At 43.2% G+C, this 26,394-nt stretch overlaps 1 protein-coding gene across 5 annotated transcripts in view; it reads right to left on the reverse strand.

The window, feature by feature from the left end:
* LOC137373029 (leucine-rich repeat-containing protein 52-like) overlaps window positions 1–26,394 on the reverse strand; it is a 167,046-nt gene that overhangs the window by 70,488 nt on the left and 70,164 nt on the right. Inside the window, exon 3 of one of the 5 annotated variants that reach the window (XR_010975558.1) lies at window positions 19,689–20,390. The exons of 3 other annotated variants lie outside the window; for them this stretch is intronic. The gene's annotated coding sequence lies outside the window, so the exon portion shown is untranslated. Of the gene's footprint in view, window positions 1–19,688; window positions 20,455–26,394 lie in introns of those variants that run through there. One more of the 5 variants, XR_010975557.1, reaches the window with a different exon arrangement.

Consider the following 26,394-nt stretch of genomic DNA (forward strand, 5'->3'; position numbering starts at 1 on the left):
CCAGGGACAAGCTCGCTGTACAATGTGTCCTTGGGGATCCTGCCATCTTCCAAGCGGCTCACATGGCCAAGCCATCTCAAGCGCCGCTGGCTCAGTAGGGGGAATATGCTGGGGATGTTGGCCGCCTCGAGGTCTTATGTGTTGGAGATACGGTCCTGCCACCTGATGCCAAGACAGCGAAGATTGAATGAGTTGAGACGTCGCTCTTGGCTGACATACGTTGTCCAGGACTCGCTGCTGTAGAGCAAGGTACTGAGGACACAGGGTTGAAACACTCAGACTTTTGTGTTCCGTGTCAGTGCGCCATCTTCCCACACCCTCTTGACCAGTTTGGATATAGCAGCGGACGCCTTTCCCATGCGCTTGTTGATTTCTGCATCGAGAAACAGGTTACTGGTGATAGTTGAGCCTAGGTTGGTGAACTCTTGAACCACTTCCAGAGCGTGGTCACCGATATTCATGGATGGAGCATTTCTGACGTCCTATTCCATGATGGTCATTTTCTTGAGGCTGATGTTTAGGCCAAATTCGTTGCAGGCAGCCGCAATCCTGTCAATGAGTCTCTAAAGACACTCTTCCGTGTGGGGTGTTAATGCGGCATCGTCAGCAAATAGGAGTTCCCTGATGAGGACTTTCCGTACTTTGGTCTTCGCTCTAAGACAGGCAAGGTTGAACAACCTGCCACCTGATCTTGTGTGGAGGAAGTGTTATGTATCTTTGTAAACAGGGAAAATCAATTTACTTCTGCTTTTTGAAATGCAAACCAGGATTGCCCCAGATTTGTTGGCTGATCTGTGCTGATCTCAGCCAGGGTGGCAGTAGGATCACTATGCTTGATCTCCAAGCCACTGGGTTAGCAATGGAAAACTGTCTCCAACTCCAACTTCAGCAACCCCTGCTGGAAATGTGCAACTGGACAACAGGTGAGGAGAGGATTAGGTTTGACTGTGATGCACCCCCTGGCCAAATATCCAGCTGACATTGTCTGGGTTCACAATGAAAATAGCAACTTAAACAAGATACCAGAGGGTGGCACCCATAGAACTGGAGCTCGGTGAGGAATTGATACCTTCAGGCATAAGGTAAGGGGAGTAGAGAATTGAAGAAAAGAAAAACAAGCCAAACAATGTTTAGATGGATTTGAGGAACTTTTCATTTGTGAGAGAATGGACTAATCTCTCACACACTACTAGATATCTAGTACTCCACAAATTAGGCAGAAGGAAGTCCCTCCAACTGCCACTGCTGGCCTATAGCACATGTCAAGAACTATTGTTTCTTTTTAATCTTGATATTTGACATGCATTCAGGCTGACCTGGGAAGCATGGTTGAGGGTCAAATAAATGGACCAGTGAACTGCAATGAACTGCCTCACCCCAACCCCCTGACCTCACCCCAACCTTAAGCACAAAAAGCTCATGAATTTCTTTGGCTCTCTGAATGAGGCCTTCTATGCAGCTGACTCTACCACTGCTTCCCCCTGCCCTTGTCTCTACCCCACTCCCAGCCCCAACCAGGTCTCTTATACACTTCGATCCCCCAGTTCTATCTCACTCTCTACCCTCTTTCAAGCTCATCTCTTCCGAGACCCAACTCATGCTCCTTCAATTCTCTTCCACCCAACTCTTAACTACTTAACTGCCCTCATGCTACCTGCTCATATGATACCTCCTGTTGTTAGTGAATCCCTATGCTGCAGCTCATGTCCACTTTCAAAACTGCTGACTACAAGAACCAAGTGCAAACTTAAAACTTAAGAATATCCCTCATACATCTAGTGACAGGGTAGACAGAAAATGGGGTACAGCGTTCCTACATTTCAATCATACAGTAATTGTTTGCAGCTCTTTTGTATCAGTCCAGTAGGTGGCACAGCTTTCGCATTGAGTTACTTTTCACCACAGCCTGCGAACAAATCCCTCCAAATTAGATAAACTCAAAAGTCTATCCTTCAGTTTCATGTATATAACATCAATGTGTCTTAGGGTGTTGTCCTGTTGTAATCATTGCTCCAATACTTCAAGCAGCACTGAAATACAGTGCATATTTTTATAAATTTGCTGATCACTATCTACCTTGCTTGACCATGTGTCACAGTACACACTGTAAATTAGCCCAGACTTAATTCAATTGTGTTTCATTGCCAGTTCTTTTCTCAACTTAATTTCTGTAACCATGGCGATGCATGTCCGGTTGCATGGGCTGTGAACATGCACAGTACTCTCAGTGGGTAGCAATTCCAGTGCAGCAAATCTGCAAATATAAAACAGATAGTTTTCTCTGGATGTTACAATATTTAATTCATCCAACCCTCCCACACAAAGGATGGCTACAGAAAGCTGGTAGGTTAGTGGTAAGGGATAAAACAGAGATTTAATTATTTAAATTTTCTTTTTAAAATGCCTATTTTGTGCATTAAATTAAATTGCACTAAATGATTTCCCATTCCATTCTGTTATATCAAATTCCTGGTCAATAAATAAAATTTAGCTGCATAGTTTGTTCCAAGCACACAGTATTCCTCAATAATTCAGGTTATAATTTCTCATTGCACTGAACATCAGACCAACTAACATCAGGAATATTTATAAACTTCCACTGAAGAATCTTGGTCTGTATCATCATGCTTCATTTAGATTGAGTTGCATCACAAAAAGGATATACATATATACATAAAATAAGTTGTTCTTTTCTTTAATAATAAAGGAAAACAGGAATCTATAGAACTGCTGATCGTTGACAATTATTTTGATCCCAGCAGAAACTTCCTTGGCTGACCAATTAAACAAGTTACTGTTACTCAAGGCTCACCAATTAGGAAACAGCTAGATCAAAAAGGGTGTAATTAAAGCAGCATCGCTTTCAGCAGAAATTTGCTTGGCAAAACCCTTCTATTATTATTTGAAAACACACAACACAATGGCAAAAGTCATGCTGAAAATATATCACATGCATGCAACATTGTGACAAAAATGGTGCAGCATTGACTGCTTCGCAAGGCAATAAGATGTTTGCCTAGCAATTAATATAGTGCTGCTCCTTTAAAAGAATCTCTACAGGCACCTTGTGGAGAAAGGGAATACATGGACATCAAGCACAGGGGAAGAAATTTTGTCAGGGTTATCAAAAGCATAAACTACTACATGGGGTTTTAGGAGCCTATTGAAGGCAGAGAGTGAGGTAGCAAAGTAAAATGGTTTTAAAAGAAAGTTCCAGAACGTAGCAATGTTGTGGCTCAAGAATTGACCTCCACTGGTGGAGTTGAGGGCAGCAGGAACAATCTATAGTGTAAGGAATGGTGATTACAGGTTGAGTGAGACATAGGACTGGGAATCACTCAAAATAGCCCAAGAGCATCTGTAAGTGAGGCACAGTACAGATGTCTGGCTGAGACCCACAATAATGGGTTTCCACTCCTGTAACATGATCCCCAAGCCCCTGCCACATTTTAAACAGGGTTGGTAGCACTACACTAGAATGTTTTGCTGCTTTCAGGACATTGTCAGGACTGAAACTGGATTTCATGATGAGTCGCAGGCTGTATGCAGACTGCTCACCTAAGTAGATGGTGTGCAAAAAATCTAACAGCAATTTAAGGACCGTGTGGCCTGATAAGTTCTCATCACACACTTATCTGATTACCTGCTGCTCCCTCCCAGCTTCCTCCTACAATTGTTATGATCATCTGTTTCATGGTTTGTATTAATTTTCCAGAGGTAACTTTTTAATTTGGGAATTGATTTTCTTTTAATGCCAGACAAACGAAAACACCTAGTTTGAGAAGCTGGCAAACAAACCTGGGGTGATTACAAATCAAAGGGTGGCCGATATTTATTCAGTAAGTCATAATGGGAAGTTTGAGGACCCTAAACAATGAGAACCTCTCTGAACTTCTTGATGGAGAAGTCTGCAGCTACCTCAATCAAATTATTCATATGATTTCCCAGAATAAAGGGAAGATTTGGAGTTGGAAATAATTTGTTTAAATTGCTATCTGGGACATCCCTAAATTGCTACCTGGGACATCCCACATGTACCACATAGCTGTGGAGGTAGATGATGCAGGGGGTACCTATTGGTGTTTTGTTCTGTATGCTTGCTGACAGACAAGTAGTTGGCTTTTGGGAAAGCGGTTGGCTTTAGACAAGCTGTTGGTTGCACAGAAAGCAGTTGGCTTTTGGAAAGCTGTTGGCTTCGAAAGCAGCTGGACTCAGGAGCAAAGAGGCCATCAGGAACTAGGGGTGTTTCTGTTTTGAAGCAGACCTATGCTCAAGCTGGAAAGTTCAGATTCAAGAGATTTTATACCTCAGAAGATAGCTGATAAATTAAGGAAAATCAAAGTGAATTCCTAAGAGCTGTGGTAAACTTTGGATTAGGCCCAGGAGAAGTGAACAAACCGCCAATATCCTGTAATATATAGGGGAACTCTTGAGGTGGAAGTAACTGTCAAACAGAAGTGTTCTGTTGAGAGTTAGAGTTTAAAGTATTCGTCTTCATGTTCTGTTAAGATTTTAAGTTTCAAATGTAAGTGTTTCCAAATTGTAGTGTTTTGCTTTGTTCAACTCTTGTACAGTAAAGTTTTTGGTTTAAAACTTGAAGTCATGTGATGTAATTTTTTCAGTAATAACTAGGAATTCGAATTTCTCTTTTTAAAAGTTAATGGTCCCTAACAGAATCGTAACCCAATCTTTAGCCAGAACTGGCTTTTTAAAGGCTATGATCTAATTTTCATGAACCCCAACATATTACTCCCCTTTACATGAGTTTTGCACTGACGAGTACTCCGATTGTTATGAACACTGGACGTTGTAGCATAATTATGTTTTAAAAACTGTGATTTCTAATGTAGTTTAAGATGGAGTCAGAGAAGTCAGGTCACCTCATCAACTCTGCTTAAAGACAAGACAGGGATCTTGATTATCAGGGCAACAAAGAACCTAGATTAAAGACCCTTTTCAAAAGCAGAAGGCAAGGGTATAACACCTGAAGAACAATGGGTTTCATCCTCCCAGACTTTCAGATCATGAACAAGGAGACTGTGGTTCTGAAAATGTAAATATGAATTGCTGTTGCTAACACCTGGAAACAATGGAAAGCCTGGGTGGCTCTGCTGTAGCCAGACTTGTGGACTTCACATTTTGGAAAAGACAATGGCTATTGACTTTTGATTCCAGTTAAACTCAACAGATTTTCAGAAGGCATGTGGCTGTATGAAGACTGAAAGAAGACCAATGGTGGCAGCCTCAGAGAGGAGAGAGAGGGGGAACACTTTGTCTCAGAAGACTGATACAGCAAAAGGCTGTGAAGACTTGAATCTGTTTTGAACGTTGAGGTTGTGGAGAACTTAAAGGCCAGCAGGATCACCAGAGGTTGCCTTATTCATGGAAGTCCAGGTCGAAAGTGCTCGGAAGAAGTGAGCAAAGAGGACATTGACTTTGAGAAAGCTCTGGGAGATCCAACCCATTGCAACTGGGAGGAGTTTGGGACTTTTAACTGCAAAGATTTCACCATCAAGGAGGACTGTGCAACGTATAAGCTTGGTGTGAGATCGTCAAGTATTTTAATAAGTGAAGAAAATACCTTTTTCTATAATTTGGGTCTCAGCTACTTACAAAATACTATTTAGTAAATGGGGATTTCTTTTAGTTTAGTTTTAATAAAAGTCTTAAAATGTGAAGTCTTGTTGCATATTTCTTTAAATTGGCCTGGGGAGTTCATATCTAGTGTTTTAACGTTAACGGTCTCACTGAGGTTGTAACACAATGGATAGGCAAATAAGCTAACCCAAGAAATTCTCATGTAAATACCTCACTCCACCCCATCAGCAGGCAGAATTCATTTTTTCACTGCAGTAAAAGCAGTGAATTTCTAGACCAATATATTCATGCATTGGCACTTGAAATAAGCAAGAGATCAGGAGATGATTAGTCATAATTAATCTGGGTGGTAATCTCGCTAACAAAATGGGAGTTTATATGCAATTTACTGTATGGTGTTTTTTTTTTAAAAAACAGGGAAGGACTGGGGAACTTACTGTGATTATATTTTCCATGCTGATGATACACAATTTGGGTACAAAAGTAAATGGCTATCAAGCAGCGCAAGGGGGCCCCACATTCGTAACTGCAGGCTCATTAATATTTACTGTGCTGTGCCAAAAAATGGAAACAGTTTGGGGTGGTGGTGGTGCAGGGAGGAGACAATTCACAAATATTTGCCTCCTGATTAGATTTTTATTAGGCAAGGGTATTTAAGGGTTATGGAACTAAGGCGGGTAAATGGAGTTATGATGCAGATCAGCCAAGATCTAAAGACAAAAGAAAGACTTGCATTTATAAAGCGCTTTTCATGACCACTGGATGTCTCAAAGTGCTTCACAGCCAATGAAGTGCTTTTGACGTGTCATCACTGTTGTAATGCAGGGAACATGGCAGCCCGTGTGTACACAGCAAACTCCCACAAACAGCAATGTGATAATGGCCAGATAATCTGTTTTTGTGATGATGATTAAGAGATAAATATTGGCCAGGACATTGGAGATAGCTCCAGGTAGAGGGGGCCTCACTTTAACATCTCATCCGAAAGACAGCACCTCTGACAGTGCAGCACTCTCTCAGTACTGCACTGGAGTCTCAGTTGTGAATTTTTGTGCTTATGCCCTGGAGTGGGTCTTGAACTTGGAAGCTTGTGATTCAGAAGCAAAAGTGCTACCAACTGAGCTTGGGGTGGGGCTGCGGTGGTGGTAGTTGGGGTGCGGGTGGGCCTGAATAACCTACTCCTGTTCCTATGTCCAAATGACCGTCCCAAAATCGAGCACATGCAAATGCTCTCAATACAAAAAAGAAACTTAGCTTCTGTTGGCTGGATCTTAAAAGGGTGATGTTATCATATGGGAGTCTGGTCTGCCAAATAAAACTATAAGCCTTGGAGCTTAACCTACTTGAAACTTTGAGTGACCCTGGCTCAGATAATGTGAAAACTTCACAGTGCAACACAGCTCCTTCAAACACCCACAACAATTTATGTCTTTTCAACAAAACATAAGCGGTCAGGTGTTTTGGATGTAAAAACTCAGGCCACAATAACCTTCATGAAAGACTTTATTGTAAGTTACATAAATTAATGTTTCCTGATTACATGTCATTCCTTAGTGACTTGAAGTCAAACATTGTATATAGGAGTAATACACTATCGTTACATTTCATTTTACACCTGTCACACACTCAAATTTATTTAATGGGTTTACATCCCCCCCACAAGTACCATTACAGCAGAAATAAAAATACAAGATGCTGGACTTGCACAACAGGTTCATCAGCAGCTTTTTAAAAATTTGTTCATGGGATATAGATGTATCTGGCAAGGCCATTTATTGCTCAGCCCTAATTGACCTGGAGAAAGTGGTGATGAGCTGCCTTCTTGAACCACTACAGTCCGTGTGGTGAAGGTATATCCCACAGTGCTGTTAGGAAGGGAGTTCCAGGATTTTGACCCAACGACAGTGAAGGAACAGTGATATAGTTCCAAGTCAGGATGGTGTGTGACTTGGAGGAGAACTTGCTGGTGGTGGTGTTTCCGTGTGCCTGCTGCCTTTGTTCTTTTAGGTGATAGAGGTCGTGGGTTTGGAAGGTGCTGATGAAAGACCTTTGGTGAGTTGATGTAGTGCATCTTGGAAATGGTACACACTGCTGCCACTGTGCGTCGGTGGTGGAGGAAACGAATGTTGAAGGTGGTGGATGGGGTGCCAATCAAGAAGGCTGCTTTGTCCTGGAAGGTGTCTAGCTTCTTGAGTGTTGTTGGAGCTGCACCCATCAAAGCAAGTGGAGAGGATTCCAACACACTCCTGACTTGTGCCTTGTAAATGTTGGAAAAACATTGGGGGGGTGGTGTGGGGTGGGGTGGGGCAGGAGAGAAGTCACTCACCACTGACTATCCAGTCTCTGACCTGCTCTTGTAGTCATAGTATTTATGTTGTTACTGGTCAATGGTGAACAGCATGTCAATGGTGAATCTCTCTGCTTGAAAGCCACACTGTGCCTCAGGGTAGACACGCTCAGCCAGCTTCTGGAGCCTGTTTAAAGCGACTCGAGCGAAGACTTTCCCCACTATGCTGAGCAGGGAGATTCCACGGTAACAGCCCCCACAACCAATTTTATCTGTAGCACCTGTGAAAGAGCCTGTCACTCTAGAATTGGCCTTTATAGCCACTCCAGGCGCTGCTTCACAAATCACTGACCACTTCCAGGCACTTACCCATTGTCTCTTGAGACAAGGAGGCCAAAGAGAGAGAGAGGTCAATGGTGACTCCCCCGGATGTTGATAGTGGGGGATTCAGTGATGTTGCTGCAGTTGAATGACAAGGGTAGATGGTTAGATTCTCTCTCTATTAGAGATGGTTATTGCCTGGGACTTGTGTGGTGCAAATGTTACTTGCCACTTATCAACCTGAATATTGTCTTGGTCTTACTGCACACAGGCACAGACTGTTTCATTATCTGAGGAATTGCGAATGGTGCTGAACATTGCACAATCATCAGTGAACATCCCCACTTCTGACCTTATGATTGAAGGAAGGTCATTGATGAAGCAGCTGAAGATGGTTGGCCTAGGACACTACCCTGAGGAACTCCTGCAGAAATGTCTTGGGGCTGAGATGATTGACCTCCAACAACCGCAAGCATCTTCCTTTGTGCTAGGTATGAATCCAACCAGTAGAGAGTTTTCCCTCTGATTCCCATCGACTTCAATTTTGCTAGAGCTCCTTGATGCCATACTCGATCAAATGCTGCCTTGATATCTAGGGCAGTCACTCTCACTTCACCTCGGAAATTCAACTCTTTTGTTCATATTTGGACCAAGGCTCTAATTAGGTCTGGAGCTGAGTGGTCCTGGAGGAACCCAAACTGAGCATCGGTGAACGGTTTTTGGTAAGTAAGTGCCAAATGATAGCACTGTCAATGACACTTTCCATCACTTTGCTTATGATTGAGAGTAGGCTGATATGGTGATAATTGGCCAGATTAGATTTCTCCTGCCTTATATGGACAAGATATTCCTGGACAATTTTCCACTTTGTCAGGTAGATACCAGTGTTGTAGCTGTACTGAAACAGCTTGGGTAGAGGTGTGGCTAGTTCTGGAGCGCAAGTCTCCATCACTACAACTGATGTTGGGGGGGGGGGAGTCCATAGAATTTGCTGTATCCAGTGCATTCAGCATTTCTTCTTATCATGTAGAGGGAATCAAATTGGTTGAAGACTGGCCTCTGTGATGCTGGGGACCTCAGGAGGCTGAGATGGATCATCCACTCAGCACTTCTGGATGAAGATGGTTGCAAACACTTCCACCTTGATTTTTACACTGATGTACTGGCCTCCCCAATCATTGAGGATGAAACCTCCTCCTCCAGTTAGTTGTTTAATTGTCCACCACCATTCACGACTGGATGTGGCAGGACTGCAGAGCTTTGATCTGATCCATTGGTTGTGGGATCGTTTGTTCTGTCTATAGCTTGCCACTCTACTGTTTAGCATGCATGTAGTCCTGTGTTGTTGCTTCACCAGTTTGGCACCTCATTTTCAAGTACGCCTGGTGCTGCTCCTGGCATGCTCTCCTCCACTTCTCATTGAACCAGGCTTGCTCCCCTGGCTTGATGGTAATGGTAAAGTGAAGGATATGGAGGGCCATGTGGTTACAGATTGTGGTTGAATACAATTCTACTGCTGCTAATGGCCTACAGCGCCTCATGGATGTCCAGTTTTGAGCTGCTAGATCTGTTCTGAATCTATCCCAATTAGTACGGTGGTAGTGCCATACAACATGATGGATAGTGTTCTCGGTGTGAAGATGGGACGTTGTCTCCACAAAGACTGTGTAGTGGTCACTCCTACCAATGCTATCATGGACAGATGGATCTGTGATAGGTAGATTGGTAAGGACAAAGCCAAGTAGATTTTTCCCTTGTGTTGGTGTTCTCACCACCTGCCACATGTCCAGTCTGGCAGTTATGTCCTTCAGGACTCATCAATCTTGGTCAGTTGTGGTGCTGCTGAGCCATTCTTGGTGTTGGAGATTGAAGTCCCACATCCAGAGTATGTTCTGTGCCCTAGGTACCCTCAATTCTTCTTCCAAGTAGTCTTCAAGATGGAGCAGTACTGATTCATCAGGCAAGGAGGAGGCAGTAGGTGGTAATCAGCAGGAGGTTTTCTTGCCCATGTTTGACCTGATGCCATGAGACTTCATGGGGTCCAGAGTCAATGTTGAGGAGTCCCTCCAAACTGTATATCACTATGCCACCACCTCTGGTGAGTCTGGCCTGCCAATGGAACAGGATATACCCAGAGATGGTGATGGAGGGGTTATGTCTTCCTTTTTTCTCAACCGAGGAATCCCCCCCCACACCGTTAACAGAGCCCTTGACCATGTCCAACCCATTTTCCGTACTTCTGCTCTCACCACTTTGCCTCCCTCCCAAAACCACGATAGGGTTCCCCTTGTCCTCACTTTCCACCCCACCAGCCTCCACATCCAAAGATCATCCTCCGCCATTTCCGCCACCTCCAGCATGATGCCACCACCAAACACATCTTCCCCTCCCCTGTCAGCATTCTGAAGGGATCGCTCCCCCACGACACCCTGGTCCACTCCTCCATTACCCCCAACACCTTATCCTCTTCCCAGGGTACCTTCACATGCAAACGCAGGAGGTGTAACACCTGTCCTTTTACCTCCTCTCTCCTCACCATCCAAGGCCCCAAACACTCCTTCCAGGTGAAGCAGAGATTTACGTACTTTTTTCAATTTAGTATACTGTATTCACTGCTCACACTGCTGTCTCCTCTACATTAGGGAGACAAAACGCAGATTGGGTAACTGCTTTGTGGAACACCTCTACTGAGTATGAAAGCATGACACCGAGCTTCCGGTTGCTTGCCATTTTGATTCACCACCTTGCTATCACACCCACATTTCTGTCCTTGGCCTGCTGCAGCTCAACGCAAGCTCGAGGAACAACACCTCATTTTCTGATTCAGCACTTTACAGCCTTGCGGACTCAACATGGAGTTCAACAATTTCGGACGATGACCCCCATTTTGATTTTTTTTTTAACCATGTGCCAGTCTTAAACTTGTTTTTCATGTTTTTGCTTTCAGGCAGAGCAGTTCATTATTCTGCCGTTAACACCCTGGACAAATGCTTTGTCTTTTACTACAAGTATTACCACTCCCTTTGCCTTTTATTCCATGACATCTTTCTCATTTAATCACTCCTGCCCTCTACCCTATCACAGACCCTCCCTTTTGTTCTTCCTCCCCCTCCCCCCTTTCAACAGCATAAAATCTAACACATTTTTACCTTCCTTTGGTTCTGCAGAAGAGTCATATCCGACGTGGAACATCAATTTTGTTTCTTTCTCTCCAGATGCTGCCAGACCTGCTGAGTATTTCCAGCACTTTTGCGTTTTTCTTTATGTTGCTTGATTAGTCTGTGGGACAGCTCACCCAATCTCTCAGTCTCTCAACTGGAGTATTGTGTCCAATTCTGAGCACCACACTTTGGGAAGGATGGAAAGACATTGGAGAGGGTGCAGAAAAGATTTACGAGAATGCTTGCGGGGATGAGCGACTTCAGTTACAGCGATAGATTGGCAATGCAGGAGATGTTTTCATTAGAGAAGAGAAGGTTGAGAGGAGATTTGATAAAGTTGTTCAAAATCATGAGTGGTCTTGACAGAGTAGATAGGGAGAAACTGTTCCCATTGGCAGAAGGATCGAGAACCAGAGGATAGTGATTTAAGGTAATTGGCAAAACAACCAGAGGCGACATGATGAAAAACTTTATTCCACAGTGAGTGGTTAGGTTCTGGATTGCACTGCTGGAGACTGTGGTGAAGACAGATTCAATCGTTAGTTTCAGAGGAGAATTGGATAAGCATCTCAAGAGAAAAAAATTGCAGGGCTATAGGGAAAGGGCAGGGGTGTGGGACTAGCTGACTAGCTGTTACAGAGAGCTGGCACAAGCATAATGGGCCAAATGGCCTCCTGTGCTGTAACCATGCTATGATTCTGTGATTTTGGCACAAGTCCCCAGATGTTAGTGAAGAGGACTGGGTTGTGTGTGTCTTGTCTGGAGCTTAGGTCAATGCAGGGTGGTCCATCCAGTTTTTTTATTCTTGTACTTTGTCATAGTGGTTTGAGAGTTAACCACATTGTTATCACATATAATCTAAACCGGATCAGGACTGTTTTGAAGGACAATAGTCAACTAATGACAGTCATGTAGTTTTGTGATTCCATTACTGATACTAGCTTTTTATTCCAAATTCATTTAATGAACTGAATTTAAATTTCCCCAGCTGCCATGGGGGATTTGAACTCATGTTTCTGGATCATGGGTTCAGGCCAGGCAGGAACTTGCACAGAAACAAGCTCCACTGCATCCTTGCTCATTTTTACACCCCTCCAAATTTCCCCACAGAAATGATGAGTAGCGTTCAATATATCTACCGACAGATGATACTCAAACGACAGAAATATGCCATCCGACATTTGTGTCACAATAATCTTGCATGCCAGGGATGCAAGTTGGCCCGGGGTATTCAGTATTGTTTAATTTAAAGGCCCCAACAAACTACAGAGTGAATAAAAGAGTGATTGAAAGCATAGACCTAAGTGCCACTTTCAACAATGTAATAAGAACTGTTGATTTTTGCTGACAGCACGGAGGCAATACACTGCGTGCAGAAAACCTCTAAGACCTTCCACGGCCAATTTCTAATGCTACTGCACAAGGGCAGCAAATGGTTGGGAACACCGCCACCTGCAAGTTCCCCTCCAAGTCACACACCATCCTGACTTGTAACTATATCGCCGTTCCTTCACTGTCGCTGGGTCAAAATCCTGGAACTCCCTTCCTAACAGCACTGTGGGTGTCCCTACCCCACATGGACTGCAGTGGTTCAAGAAGGCAGTTCACCACTACATTCTCAAGGGCAATTAGGGATGGGCAATAAGTGCTGGCCTAGCCAAGTGATGCCCACATCCCATGAATGAATATTTTAAAAAATCTTGTAGGTGGTACACACTGCATGTAGTAGGGTCCAATTTACAGACTCTGAGATAGGCTGTCAGAATGTCTTTGTGGCTACGTTTGAGATGTCCTATGGTGTGAGTTCCTATGCTCAGCTAGCTGTAAGATACCACCTTTGGTAAGCAGGAATCCTCCATGAGAACCATCTGGTTGACACAGTGAAGCTGAGTTCTGATGAGCATGCTCTTGATACCAGGTATTGGTATCTTGCACCTTGCAAGAACTTTGGTGTTAGAGATTTTGTCCTGCCACTTGATGTTGTTGATAGATCTTAAGCAGCAAAGGTGGAAGGCATCTAGTTGCTTTATGTGATGCCAGTACGTTGTCCATGCCATAGAGAAGTGATGTGAGAACCACTGCCTGGTAGACTTCGATCTTTATTTTGAGACATGCTCTCTCCAAAGCCTGTAGGTGAGCTTGCTGAATGCTAAGCTTGCTTTTGCCAGGCGATGAACAATTTCATCATCCAGAGTAGTGATGTTGGAGAGGATACTCTCAAGATAGCAAAACTTCTGAACTGAGTTGAGGAGTGTATTGGTAATTGTAACTGTAGAGTCTTGTAGATTGTGGCCAGGGGTACAAGATCTCTATCTTTTTCAGACTTATTGTAGGGCTAAAGTATTTAGAAGTTTGGGAAGAGCGGTCAACAAGCAGCTGGATGCCCTCCGGAGTGTGTGCTATGAGAACACAGTGATGGGAAAACAAGAGTTTACTTAGTAGCTGTTTTTTGATCTTTGTGCAAGCCTTGAGCCTTTGCTGATTGAAGGGGTTGCCATATGTCCTGAATTGAATGTGCACTCCTTTGTCGAGATCTTTGAGTGCAGACAAGAGCATGGACTAAAGATAGATGGCAAGCAGAACTGCAGCAATTACGTAGATTTGCTTGGTGTCATGAGTGACTGGAAAGGCATCCGATAAGGCACCATTCTGCATGGTGTTGGGGGTAATATATTAGCATGGATAGAAGATTGGCTAACAAACAGGAAACAGAGAGTTGGGATAAATGGCACATTTTCAGGTTGGTAAACTGCAACTAGTGGAGTGCCACAGGAATCAGTGCTGGGGCCTCAACTACTTACAATCTATATTAATGACTTAGATGAAGAGACTGAGTATATTGTAGCCAAATTTGCTGACAATACAAAGATAGGTAGGAAAGCAAGTTGTGAGGAAGACACAAGATTCTGCAAAGAGATGTAGATAGGTTAAGTGAGTGGGAAAAAATTTGGCAGATGGATCACAATGTGGGAAAATGCGAGGTTGTCCACTTTGGCAGAAAAGCAGAATATTATTTACATGGAGAGAGACTGCAGAATGCTGCAGTACAGAGGGATCCAGGTGTCCTTGTACATGAATCGCAAAAAGTTAGCATGTAGGCACAGCAAGTAATTAGGAAGGCAAATGGAATGTTGACTTTTATTGCAAGGAGGATTGAGTATAAAGATAGGGAAGTCATGCCTCAACTGTACAGAGCATTGGCGAGACCGCACCTAGAGTATTGTGCACAGTTTTGGTCTCCTTAAGGAGGGATATACTTGCATTGGAAGCAGTCCAGAGAAGGTTCACTAAGCTGATTCCAGGGATGAAGGAGTTGTCATATGAGGAAAGGTTGAGCAGGTTGGGTCTATGCTCATTGGAGTTTGGAAGAACGAGAGGTGGAATTATTGAAACCTAAGATTCTGAGGGGACTTGACAGGGTAGATGCTGAGAGGACGTTTCCCTTCCTGTGGGAGTCTAGAATTAGGGGGCACAGTTTCAAAATAAGGGGTCTCCCATTTAAGACGGAAATGAGGAGGAATTTCTTCTCTCAGAGGCTCGTTAATCTTTGGAATTCTCTTCCCCAGACAGCAGTGGAGGCTGGGTCATTGAAGACATTCAAGGCTGAGTTCAACAGATTTTTGATCTACAAGGGAGTCAAGGGTTATGGAGGGCCAGCAGGAAAGTGGAGTTAAGGCCACAATCAGATCATCCATGATCTTATTGAATGGTGGAGTAGGCTCAAGGGGCCAAATGACCTACTCCTGCTTCTATTTCTTATGATCTTATGATCACACTTGCCATCATGCCATCATGAAATGAGCGGATAACCCTGATCATCTTTACAGGGCAGCCATATTTGTACAGCACCTTCCACAATCCTTCACTGTTTACTGTGTCGAAAGCCTTGGTCAGGTCAACGAACACCATGTAGAGGTCCTTGTTCTGTTTGTGGGACTTTTCTTAAATTTGATGCACTGTCAAAGATCATGTTGACTGTTCCTCATCAAGCACGAAAGCCACACTGTGATTCTTGGTACAGCGAGTCTGTAAGATGAGTGACAATCCTGTGGAGAATAAGCCTTGCCAGAATTTTACCTGCTGTGGAGAGGTGAAATATGGTGCTGATTGTCACAGATGGACTTGCTTCCCTACCATTTGTACAGGTGAGTTGCAGAAGCATCCTTGTAATCTTGGGCACAATACCCTAGTTACAGATTAAGCAGAAGAGGCTGGTGAGTTTCCTAACTTTGTAAACTCCTCCATACTTGAATACTTCAGGCAAAATGCCATCGGCTCCCGGAGACTTACCCACAGGCAGTTGCTTTATGCCCTTGGTGACTTCAGCTTGAGGTGGATCGAGGGCAAGCTCATCCAGAATGCGATGCTGTGGAAGTGGTTCATGGCGTCGTTGCACACTGTGGATTCTTGGTTCAGGAGAATGTTAAAATGTTCTGTCCAATGAGAGAATCTCAGCCTGTTTGTCAGGAGCTGATTGCCACCTGCTAAGAGGATGGATATCATACTGTCGCTTTTGGGGCCATAGACAGATTGGAGACCTTCGTGGAGAGCCTTCAAGCTTCCTGAAACTCAGCAGCCTTGTTCTCCCACCATCAGTTCTTCATCTCTCTTAGTTTGACCTGCAACGTGTGTCTTATTTGATGGCATCTGGCTTTTCTTGCTGGTGTTTTTTTTTGTCAGATATGTAGGATGTAATATAGACATTGAAGATTCTTGGAAGAAGTTAAGGGATGTCAGTTATAGCACAGCATCTGAGGTCCTTGGATTCATCAAACAGAAGCACCAAGATTGGTTTGACAACAAAGACCAAGATATAGCCAAGCTACCTGATGATGTGCCAAGTGATTGTTCTTAATGTGAGTCCAGATGCTGAATGTCTACCATGAGGGCGTCAGAACTGAGTCCAATCATAGCCTCCTCTGGACCCCAATAGGAATTACTCAATATTAACCAGGATAGAAAATCCTGGTTGATTTTTGCTACTCTGTAGCCCAGGGACACTGAGGCTAAGGCTAATTCTAGTGTCCCTAGTGCCACCCTTGCTGAGGTCAGTAAGTTTAACACAGGCTGGGGTTCAAACTTGTGGCCTTCTTTGTCCTTATGGCTAATATTGCATTAGGCAGTGAATTTATTCATTGGAATCTGAATTAGTTCTTATCTGTAGGTGAGATCTTCATTTATAATATTACATGGGTCATGTCAACCACATGAAATACTTATCTTTCATGGAAATAACATGGAAATTAGTTGGCAGACCAGTGAGAACAACCTGTCCTAGAATTAAACAGAAAGTGCTCAAAATACTCAGATCAGGTAGCATCTGTGGAAAGAGGCTACGATCTGAAATTGTTGAGTTGGAAGGCTGTAAAGTCTCCCTTTTTTCAGACAGCAACTGTTAATGATGATTCTGTAATTCGGGGGTGGTGACAGAGGACTGGAGAATTGCAAACGTTACACCCTTGTTCAAAAAAAGGTGTAAAGATAAGCCCAGTAACTACAGGCCAGTCAGTTTAACTTCGGTGGTGGGAAGACTTCTAGGAAAAATAATTCGGGACAAAATCAATAGTCACATGGACAAATGCGAGTTAATTAAGGAAAGCCAGCATAGATTTCTTAAGGGCAAATCATGTTTAACTAACTTTCTGGAGTTTTTTGAGGTGGTAACAGTGAGGGTTGATAAGGGCAATGCTGTTGATGTGGTGTACATGGACTTTCAAAAGGCATTTGATATAGTGCCACACAACAGACTTGTGAGTAAACTTGTAGCTCATGGAATAAAAGGGACGATAGCAACATGGATATGGAATTGGCTGAGTGACAGGAAACAAAGAGTAGTGGCTAATGGAAGTTTTTCGGGCTGGGGGAAGGTTTGTAGTGGAGATCCCCAGGGATCAGTGTTGGGACCCTTGCTTTTCCTGATATTTATTAATGGCCTAGACCTTGGTGTACAGGGCACAATTTCAAAGTTTGCAGATGATACGAAACTTGGAAGCATTGTGAACTGTGAGGAGGATAGTGTAAAACTTCAAAAGGACATAGACAAGTTGGTGGAATGGGTAGACAGGTGGCAGATGAAGTTCAATGCAGAGAAATGTGAAGTGATTCATTTTAGTAGGAAGAACATGGAGAGACAATATAAAATAAAGGGTATAATTCTAAAGGAGGTGCAGGAGCAGAAGGACTTGGGTGTATATTTGCCTAAGTCATTGAAGGTGGCAGGACAGGTTGAGAGAGCAGTTAACAAAGCATACAGTGTCCTGGGCTTTATTAATAGGGGGATAGAGCACAAGAGCAAGGAAGTTATGTTGAACTTGTATAAGACACTGGTCCAGCCTCAGCTGGAGTATTGCGTCCAGTTCTGGACACTGCACTTTAGGAAAGATGTGAGGGCATTGGAGAGAGTACAGAAAAGATTCACAAGAATGGTTCCAGGGATGAGGAACTTCAATTATGAAGATAGATTGGAGAAGTTAGGACTGTTTTCCTTGGAGAAGAGAAAACAGAGAGATTTGATAGAGGTATTCAAAATCATGAGGGGTCTGGAGTAGCTAGAGAGAAACTGTTCCCATTCATGAAAGGATCGAGAATGAGAAGGCACAGATTTTAAAGTATTTGGTAAGAGAAGCAAAAATGACATGAGGAAAAATCTTTTCTCGCAGCGAGTGGTTAAGGTCTGGAATGCTCTGCCTGAGAGAGTGGTGGAGACAGGTTCAATTGAAGCATTCAAAAGGGAATTAGGCTGTTATATGAAAAGGAAGAATGTGCAGGGTTATGGGAAGAATGGAACTGAGGAAATTGCTCTTTCGGAGAGCCAGTGCGGACACAATGGGCCGAATGGCCTCCTTCTGCACTGTAAGAATTCTGTGCTTCTGTAATTCCCATTTACACCTCTTCTAGGCCCATCTTTTGTGTCTTTACTTGTCCCATTATCATCTCCTTTTGCCTTGCACCATCATCCCTTTTGTCATTTGATCTCCCCTACCTTCTACCCGATCAGAGATCTTCCCTTTTGTTTTTTTTTCCACCCTCCCCATTTGACCTACTTAAAACCTATTACACTTCTAACTTTTCTTAGTTCTGATGAAAGGTCATCAACCTGAAATGTTAACTCTGTTTCTCTCTCCACAGATGCTGCCAGACCCGTTGAGTATTTCCAGTGTTTCTTGTTTTTTTTTTAGCTTTCCAGCATCCGCAGTATTTTGCTTCCATCCTAGAATTACATCACCAGAACCACACTGTAAGCCAGACATCAACTTAATTCCCATTTAAAGTTCAAATTTCCAATCTATTGTAATTGTAATTTTAACTTCAGTTAACCTCGTTAAGTAGTGTAAAAATAGAATAGCTATTGGAGAGCAGCAGATCATGACCTGCATTGTACTATTAACACCAAGTGTAACATGAGATTACCTCGTGTGTGGGCTATCAGGAAGCTGGCTATTTTCAGTGGTGTCTCTCTCTGTTAGTGGCATTATAAACAGAGAGGGAGATTGGCTCTGACTGTTCTTTATACCAAGTAAATATTGCAGGGGTACATTTTATGATTTAACGGAGCTTTGTGCAACAGGTATTATGTGGAGGCCAGAGGTACTCATTTATAAAATTTACCCCATGTTCTTTTAGGATCATTGAATAATACAGCACCACAGGGGGGCATTCAGCCCATTGTGCCAGGGCCAGCTCTTTGAAAGAACTGTCCAAGTAGTTCCAATTCCCTACTCTTTCCCCATAGCCCTGCAATCTTTTGCCTTGTATATACCCAGTTCCCTTCTCAAAGTTACTATTGAATCTGCTTCCTGCACCCTTTCAAGCAGTGCATTCCAGATCAAAGTAATTCAGTGAATAAATTATTCTTATTTCCCTTCTGGTCCTTTTGCCAATTACCTTCAATCTGTGCCCTCTGGTTATCAGCCTTCCTCCCAGTGAAAACAGTTTATCCTTATTTACTCTATCAAAACCCTCAGAATCTTGAACACCTTCATTTAATCTCTCCTTAACTTTCTCTAGACTCTCCACATAACTGAAGTAATGCTTTTACTAATTTACTGTAAACAGGAACCAGAGGAAATGTTGCCCAAGATCTGCAGTTAAGATAAATCATATAATCCTGTGTTCTTTATTATTTGTCCATGACATAAGCCAGTGGATTGCCACACTGCTCTCTCAGCTTTGCATTTGAATCTCGCCAATAAGGTAAAAGTCCACTTTCTCTGCCAGCTGCAGTGTTGATTCCTAAGGGTTCAACCCAGTTCCCACTGGATGAAAACACAGTACCACGCTCTTCATAATCACAGTTAAACAGTAAATTAACAATCTCTGTTTCAGGTATGCTATCCTGTTAGCAGTCTCTTTATTCAGTTAACAACATCCCTCAACAGTATTCCCTTAGGGAAAGCAGGGTTAAAAGAAAGAAAGGCTTGCATTTATATAGTGCCTTTCACAATCTCGGGGTTAATTAGGCCTGAGTGAGTTAAAGGACACCATCAAAATTGAGGACATTGCTTAGCACATTGTAGACTCCAGTCACCTCTCATAACCTAAGCGGGCAAAACAGTACAGTACCGAAGGAGTGCTGCACTGTTGGAGTTGCTGTTTTTCCATTGAGATGTTAAACTGAGGTCCCATCTGCCCTCTCAAGTGGATGTAAAAGGTCCTTGGCACCACTTGAAGAAGAGGAGAGGAGTTCTCCCCATTTCCTGGTCAATATTTATCCCTCAAACAACATCACTAAAACAGATGATTTGATCATTGATTTCATTGCTGTTTGTGGAACCTTGCTATGTGAAAATTAGCTGTTGCATTTCCCACATTACAAGAGTGACTAACCTTCAAGAGTACGTCATTTGTTGAAAAGTGCTTTGGGACATCTTGAGTTGGTGAAAGGCATTGTATGAATGTAAGTCTTTCTTTTTAAGAATTCCAACTACAGTTCCAACCAGCTGTGTTTGCAATGTTTCCCAAGATTGTTGCTTCAGTAGAAATGTTTCAACAATACATCCTTCTGTTTCTTAGGCAGCTCAATACTATTTGTTAGAAAGAAGATGCAAGTGTTAGCTACTTGCGAACCAAGTCAAATGTTGTCAGATTCTACAGAAACAAAAGGAAAAATTTGCTTTGGATTCATTTGCAACAGTGGATGTTTCCATAACAACTTGTTTAAGACTTTAACCTTTACAGGGGTAATATTTTCAAGGGATAAAAGAGGTTTTTAAACTATCAGCACAAGACTAACAAAATACTGTTGGACTTATTTATCACACTATCAGATGTGTGCTAGACAAGAGACCAATGGGCTAAACTCTTATAGAGATGACACTGAGAATCATTTAAGGAACAGATCGGTTGAAAAGTAAAAGCACTGAGAACATTTGGATAGAGTTTCCAGCTCTTTAATACACCATTAAATTTCATTGGATGATTGGTCCATGTGGATGTTTGTTTTCTATTTCTGTCTCGCTTTCCATACTTCCAGCTCAATATTTTGTTTTTTTCCCCTGTATCTGTCTCTCTTACACATACACATGCTGCGAGCACAGTGAATAATGGAAGCACTTGCTACAAAATATTTTGTTTACAAATTAAATTTGTCTGCTATGGCAATGATGCCTATCTAATTCTTGCTGCTGCAGTGACCTGATCAGAATGGAAGAAATATCAGACAAGAAGTACGTAAGAGCAGTACGGCATTTAACTGTAACACAGCAGGGCATTGCAAGGTGCTTCGCAAAGGGGAAAAGAGTTGCTGATCACTAATAGAGATTTAGAAGTGGCCAGAATTTGAAGACCAAAGGGTGCAGACTCATTGCAGAGTTAGGGAGGGATGAGGCCATGGAAGTATTTATAGATAAGGATTTTGGATAAGTCTATATTGAGGGACAGGGAATTGATGAATGGAATGACAGGCAAGAGAGACTTAGGCACCTAAATTCCTAAGGGGCCCCATATGACATGCGATTCCAACTGCGCACCAAAATAAGAGGCCTGGGTACTTAGACCTCATCAGAATATATCCGGCAAGCTGCGGGTGCCAATTTAGTGCTCCAATGCAGCCCGCCTGTTGGGACAATACTGGTTTTGCCCCACGCCAAGTGACAGATTACCTCCAGATGGGGAGGAGGGAAAGGGTGGGCCGGCAATGGTCCAGAGTTGTTTTATAGAACCAGGAGGACCACTCCCGTTCCTTCAAATTCCACATAATACAAACATTTTCATGGTTTGTGGCCCATTTTATGAGTAGGCTCCAGCAGTCTCTTTAATAAATGCTGCTAAGGCTGCACAAGACCTGGAAATGCTATTGTGAGCTTGTACTTGGCAATTTCTGACTAGACCAGACAAATTTAGAAGTCTGGGTTTGAAATAAGCACTGGAGCCTCATTTCAGTATTGTCATGAATACGTGCTGTGCTGCATGATGATTTTTTTTAATCCATAGGTTGGAAACCTGAATTAAACTTTTTTTTTTAAAAGGAGATAAAAGAATTGATAAAAGATGACTACGAGCAACTAAAATGGCCACCACAATTTGCATCAAAATACCCTAAATTCCAATGTATCGAGGTGGAGACGTAGATCTGGTAAATATCCAATCAGAACAATGGCCTGAGAATTTTGAACGGGCTACCTGCCCTGCCTTCATTAATAAGACTTTAAAGGTAATCTTGGAACATTAACATTGGTGGAGACAGACCACACAAAGAGTAATCACTGAAACAATGGGACCCTGATAGAGATTGGAATTCTAAGACATGATCTAATTAAGTTGCAAGAGAAAGAATACACTGGGCCATCATGTGACAGACCCACCATCTGTGTGAAACTAGGTGCTCTTTCTGTCTGCAGGCAGACAAGCACCTGACACTGACCAGTAAAGGACCCAAGTGGGGTCTCTCTCTCTCTCTCTCTCTCCAGGCCACATTGCAAGTTCAAACCCTGCCTGCTAAAATGTAACCATCCAAGCCTATCATTGCTGCAGACAGATACCCAGTGAATAAAACCAGCTGCCTCACTGTCTCCAAGAGAGCCCTAAACTAGCTGGCCACATCTACAAGCCGGAACCCTCAAGACCACCGAGTTCATCCAGAAGACAACTGAGTTACCAAACGCCAGACAGTATACTTTTTTTTATTTGCCAAGGACTCTAACTCAACCAATCTATTCTTTCCCACTCTGTAACCTATGTGTGATTCTCATGTGTGTGTGGAAGTTGGAGCGTGGTTTATTATTTTACTTAGATCGGGTTTTGTTTTTAAGTACTGTAAAACTATCTTTTCTTGTTTAACGTCAAGAAAATCTGTCCAATTGGTTCTTTTAGGATCACAGTACATAAAGGGTTAAGTACTCACTGAATTGGTCAGCATATCTACTGCTTAAAAGAAATAAACCCTGTTGCAGTCAAAAAGGAGAAGGGCAAGATGGAAGCCTTTCAACCCCTCCTCACCTGATCATAACAGTATTGAAATGAGAATTGCCCTGCCCTCAGTTCCGACAGATGCCAGAGAGGGTTGAAAAATAAGCTGACCAATTCAGCAGTGGTCAAGCACCCATGCAGATCAGGTGGGTGCTTTGACCTGCTAAATTGGTATTGTTGCATTGTTTTAGGCCCATAAAATGGTTGCAGCAATGTTGAATTTAGACCACCTAGTGTGGGAGAGAATGTAGGGTATAAATGTTTAGATGAGTTGGAGTCCAAGAAGGTGGGAAATTGAGTTTCAAGTTGATGAATGTATGGATTAGGACCTTGGCAGTGGTGGGGTGAGGTGTGGGCAGAGATGGGTGATGCTGCTCAGATGGAAATAGGTGGCTTTAGTGGTGGATAGGCTATGCCATTTAAAGGTTGACTTAGGGTTGAATAGAACTCAGAAGTTGGGAAGTGTTCAGTTCAGCTTGAGTGAAGAGTTCGAGGAGGTTGGTATCTCGGGTAAGGATACAAAGTTTATTCTCAGAAATTGAATAGGATGAATTAAATCTTTCCTATATTGAAGACATTCTGGCTCATCCATGACTTGATTTCAGTTAAGCAATCTGTCTGCACAGAGAGGTCAAGCGTGGCAGTGGATAGATAAGACTAGGTGTTGTCAGCATACATGGGGATGCTCAGCTCAAGCCTCCAGATAATGTTGATGAGGGGCAACATGCAAATTAAGAAAAGGAAACTGGTTCGAAAGAAAACTTGGGGTACTTGAGGGGCGGCTATGCAGGGAAGACAAGCCAGTGCTGGATATTTATATTTACGTTCAAGTGAACATTAGGTGAAGAACAGCTCAGAGGAAAGGCAGTGGAGGAAGGTGGAATGTCACAGAGAGGTTGAGGTCAGATAGCACACCTGGAACACAGTCAACTCACAGAGGATATCATTGGTGGCTTTCACCAGGGCCCTCTCAATGCTTTGGGCATGATGGACATACCTATAGAGATTTAAACAAGGAATTTTGAGAGGTAAGCATTTAAAATGCCTCATAGCCTCATTATAATATTTAAATGACCAACCCACCTCCCATGAGTGGGTTGGTTGCCTGCCTGCATTAAAACCAGAAGTGGGTGGGTTGGATGCAGGTTGGAGTCAGGTTTCAGATCTTTAACATTTTTATATTCACCTGTATTCTGTATCTAAAATTTAGAAACAATTGATTTTATACAATGTAGTGCACAAATGGGCTGTCAAGAGCTCATTCATTTCATTTTTGTGTGTTCCTTCATTACTCAACCATTGCTTTCTGATGGTTTCTGAGAATTGGTATAATATCTGCTCTGGATCATGCATGTGAACGCATATGTGTTCCTTATGCTGACGTATGGACACCCTTCTGTCAGGCAAAGTAAATGAGGGGAGATAATGACGGGAGGCTTTAAACTAATCTTGCAGGGGGGTGGGATCCAAAGTAGTAGTCTCTCAGATGAGATAGTTGAGGCAAATGTAGAGGTTAAAGCAAGCAAGTCCAGTAGGCAGGCTGTGCAGGGGCAGGACAGGGAGCATGGAAGGTCTGGTAGGCTAAACTGCATTTACTTTAATGCAAGAAGCCTTACAGGTAAGGCAGATGAACTCAGAGCATGGATCAGTACATGGGATTGTGATATTATAGCTATTACGGAAACATGGTTGAGGGATGGGCAAGACTGTTCCGGGGTACTGATCCTTCCGGCGTGACAGAGGTGGAGGTAAGAGAGGAGGGCGAGTTGCACTATTGATTAGGGAGGACATCACGGCAGTACTTAGAGAGGATATCCCGGGGGGAATGTCCAGCGAGGCCATATGGGTAGAACTTAGAAATAAGAAAGGGGTGATCACTTTGATGGGATTATACTATAGGCGCCCCAATAGTCAGAGAGAAGTGGAGGAGCATATATGTAGGGAAATCACAGATAGGCGTGGGAATTATAGGGTTGTAATAGTAGGTGATTTTAACTTCCCTAATATTGACTGGGACTGCCTTAGTGCTTAGGGATCAGATGGGGAAGAATTGGTTAAGTGTGTCCAGGATAGTTTTCTGAAGCAGTAGGTGGATGGCCCTACTCGAGAAGGGGCTACACTCGACCTCCTCTTAGGAAATGAGGAAGGGCAGGTGGTTGATGTGTCAGTGGGGGAGCACTTTGGGAGCAGTGACCATAACTCTATTAGCTTCAAAGTAGTTATGGAAAAGGATAGGACTGGTCCTCAGGTTGAAGTCTTAAATTGGGGGAAGGCTAATTTCGATAGCATCAGACAGGAACTCTCAAAAGTTGAATGGGAGAGGCTGTTTACAGGTAAAGGGATGTCTAGCAAGTAGGAGGCTTTTAAAAGTGAGATAGGAAGAGTTCAGGGCCGGCATGTTCCTGTTAGATGGAAGGGCAAGGCTGGCAAGTTTAGGGAACTTTGGTTGACAAGGGATATTGAGGTCTGGTCAGGACAAAGAAGGAGGCATATGGCAGGTATAGGTAGCTGGGATTGAGCGAGTCCCTCGAGGAGTATAGGGGATGTAGGACTACACTTAAGAAGGAAATTAGGAGGACGAAAAGGGGCCATGAGATTTCCCTGGCAGATAAGATAAAGGAGAATCCTAAAAGATTCTATAAGTATATTAAGAGTAAAAGGGTAGCTGGGGAGAGAGTAGATCCCCTTAAGGATCAGTGTGGCAATCTATGTGTGGAGCCACGGGAAATGGGCGAGACCTTAAATGAATATTTCTCATTCGTATTTACCATGGAGAAGGTCATGGAAGCTAGTGAGTTCAAGGGATGGAACACTGATATCCTGGAGCATATCAATATTACAAAGGAGGAGGTGTTGGAGGTTTTGAAGCGCATTAAGGTGGATAAATCCCCAGGGCCTGACCAGATGTATCTTAGGATGCTATGGGAAGCAAGTGAGGAGATTACTGGGGCCCTGGCAGAGATTTTTGTATCATCATTAGCCACGGGTGAGGTACCGGAAGACTGGAGGATAGCTAATGTTGTGCCTTTATTTAAGAAGGGCAGCAGGGATAAGCCAGGGAACTACAGGCCGGTGAGTCTTACATCAGTGGTGGGTAAGTTATTGGAAGGGATTCTGAGAGACAGGATTTATATGCATGTGGAAGGGCATGGTCTCATTAGGGATAGTCAGCATGGCTTTGTGCGTGGGAAATCATGTCTCACGAATTTGATTGAGTTTTTCAGGAGGTGACCAAGAGGATTGATGAAGGCAGGGCGATGGACATTGTCTACAAGGACTTTAGCAAGACCTTTGACAAGGTCCAGCATGATAGGTTGGTCCAGAAGGTTCGAACACATGGGATCCAGGGTGAGCTAGCAAATTGGATACAAAATTGGCTTGCTGATAGGAGGCAGAGGGTGGTAGCGGAGGGTTGTTTTTCAGATTGGAGGCCGGTGACCAGTGGTGTGCTGCAGGGATTGGTGCTGGGCCCTCTGTTGTTTGTCATATATATTAATGACTTGGATGTGAGTGTAAGGGGCATGATTAGTAAGTTTGCAGATTACACAAAAATTGGTGGTATAGTGACAGTGAAGAAGGTTGTCTAAGATTACAACAGGATATAGATCAACTGGGAAAGTG

This window comes from Heterodontus francisci, chromosome 8 (assembly GCF_036365525.1).
Source record: "Heterodontus francisci isolate sHetFra1 chromosome 8, sHetFra1.hap1, whole genome shotgun sequence".
Lineage (NCBI taxonomy): Eukaryota > Metazoa > Chordata > Chondrichthyes > Heterodontiformes > Heterodontidae > Heterodontus > Heterodontus francisci.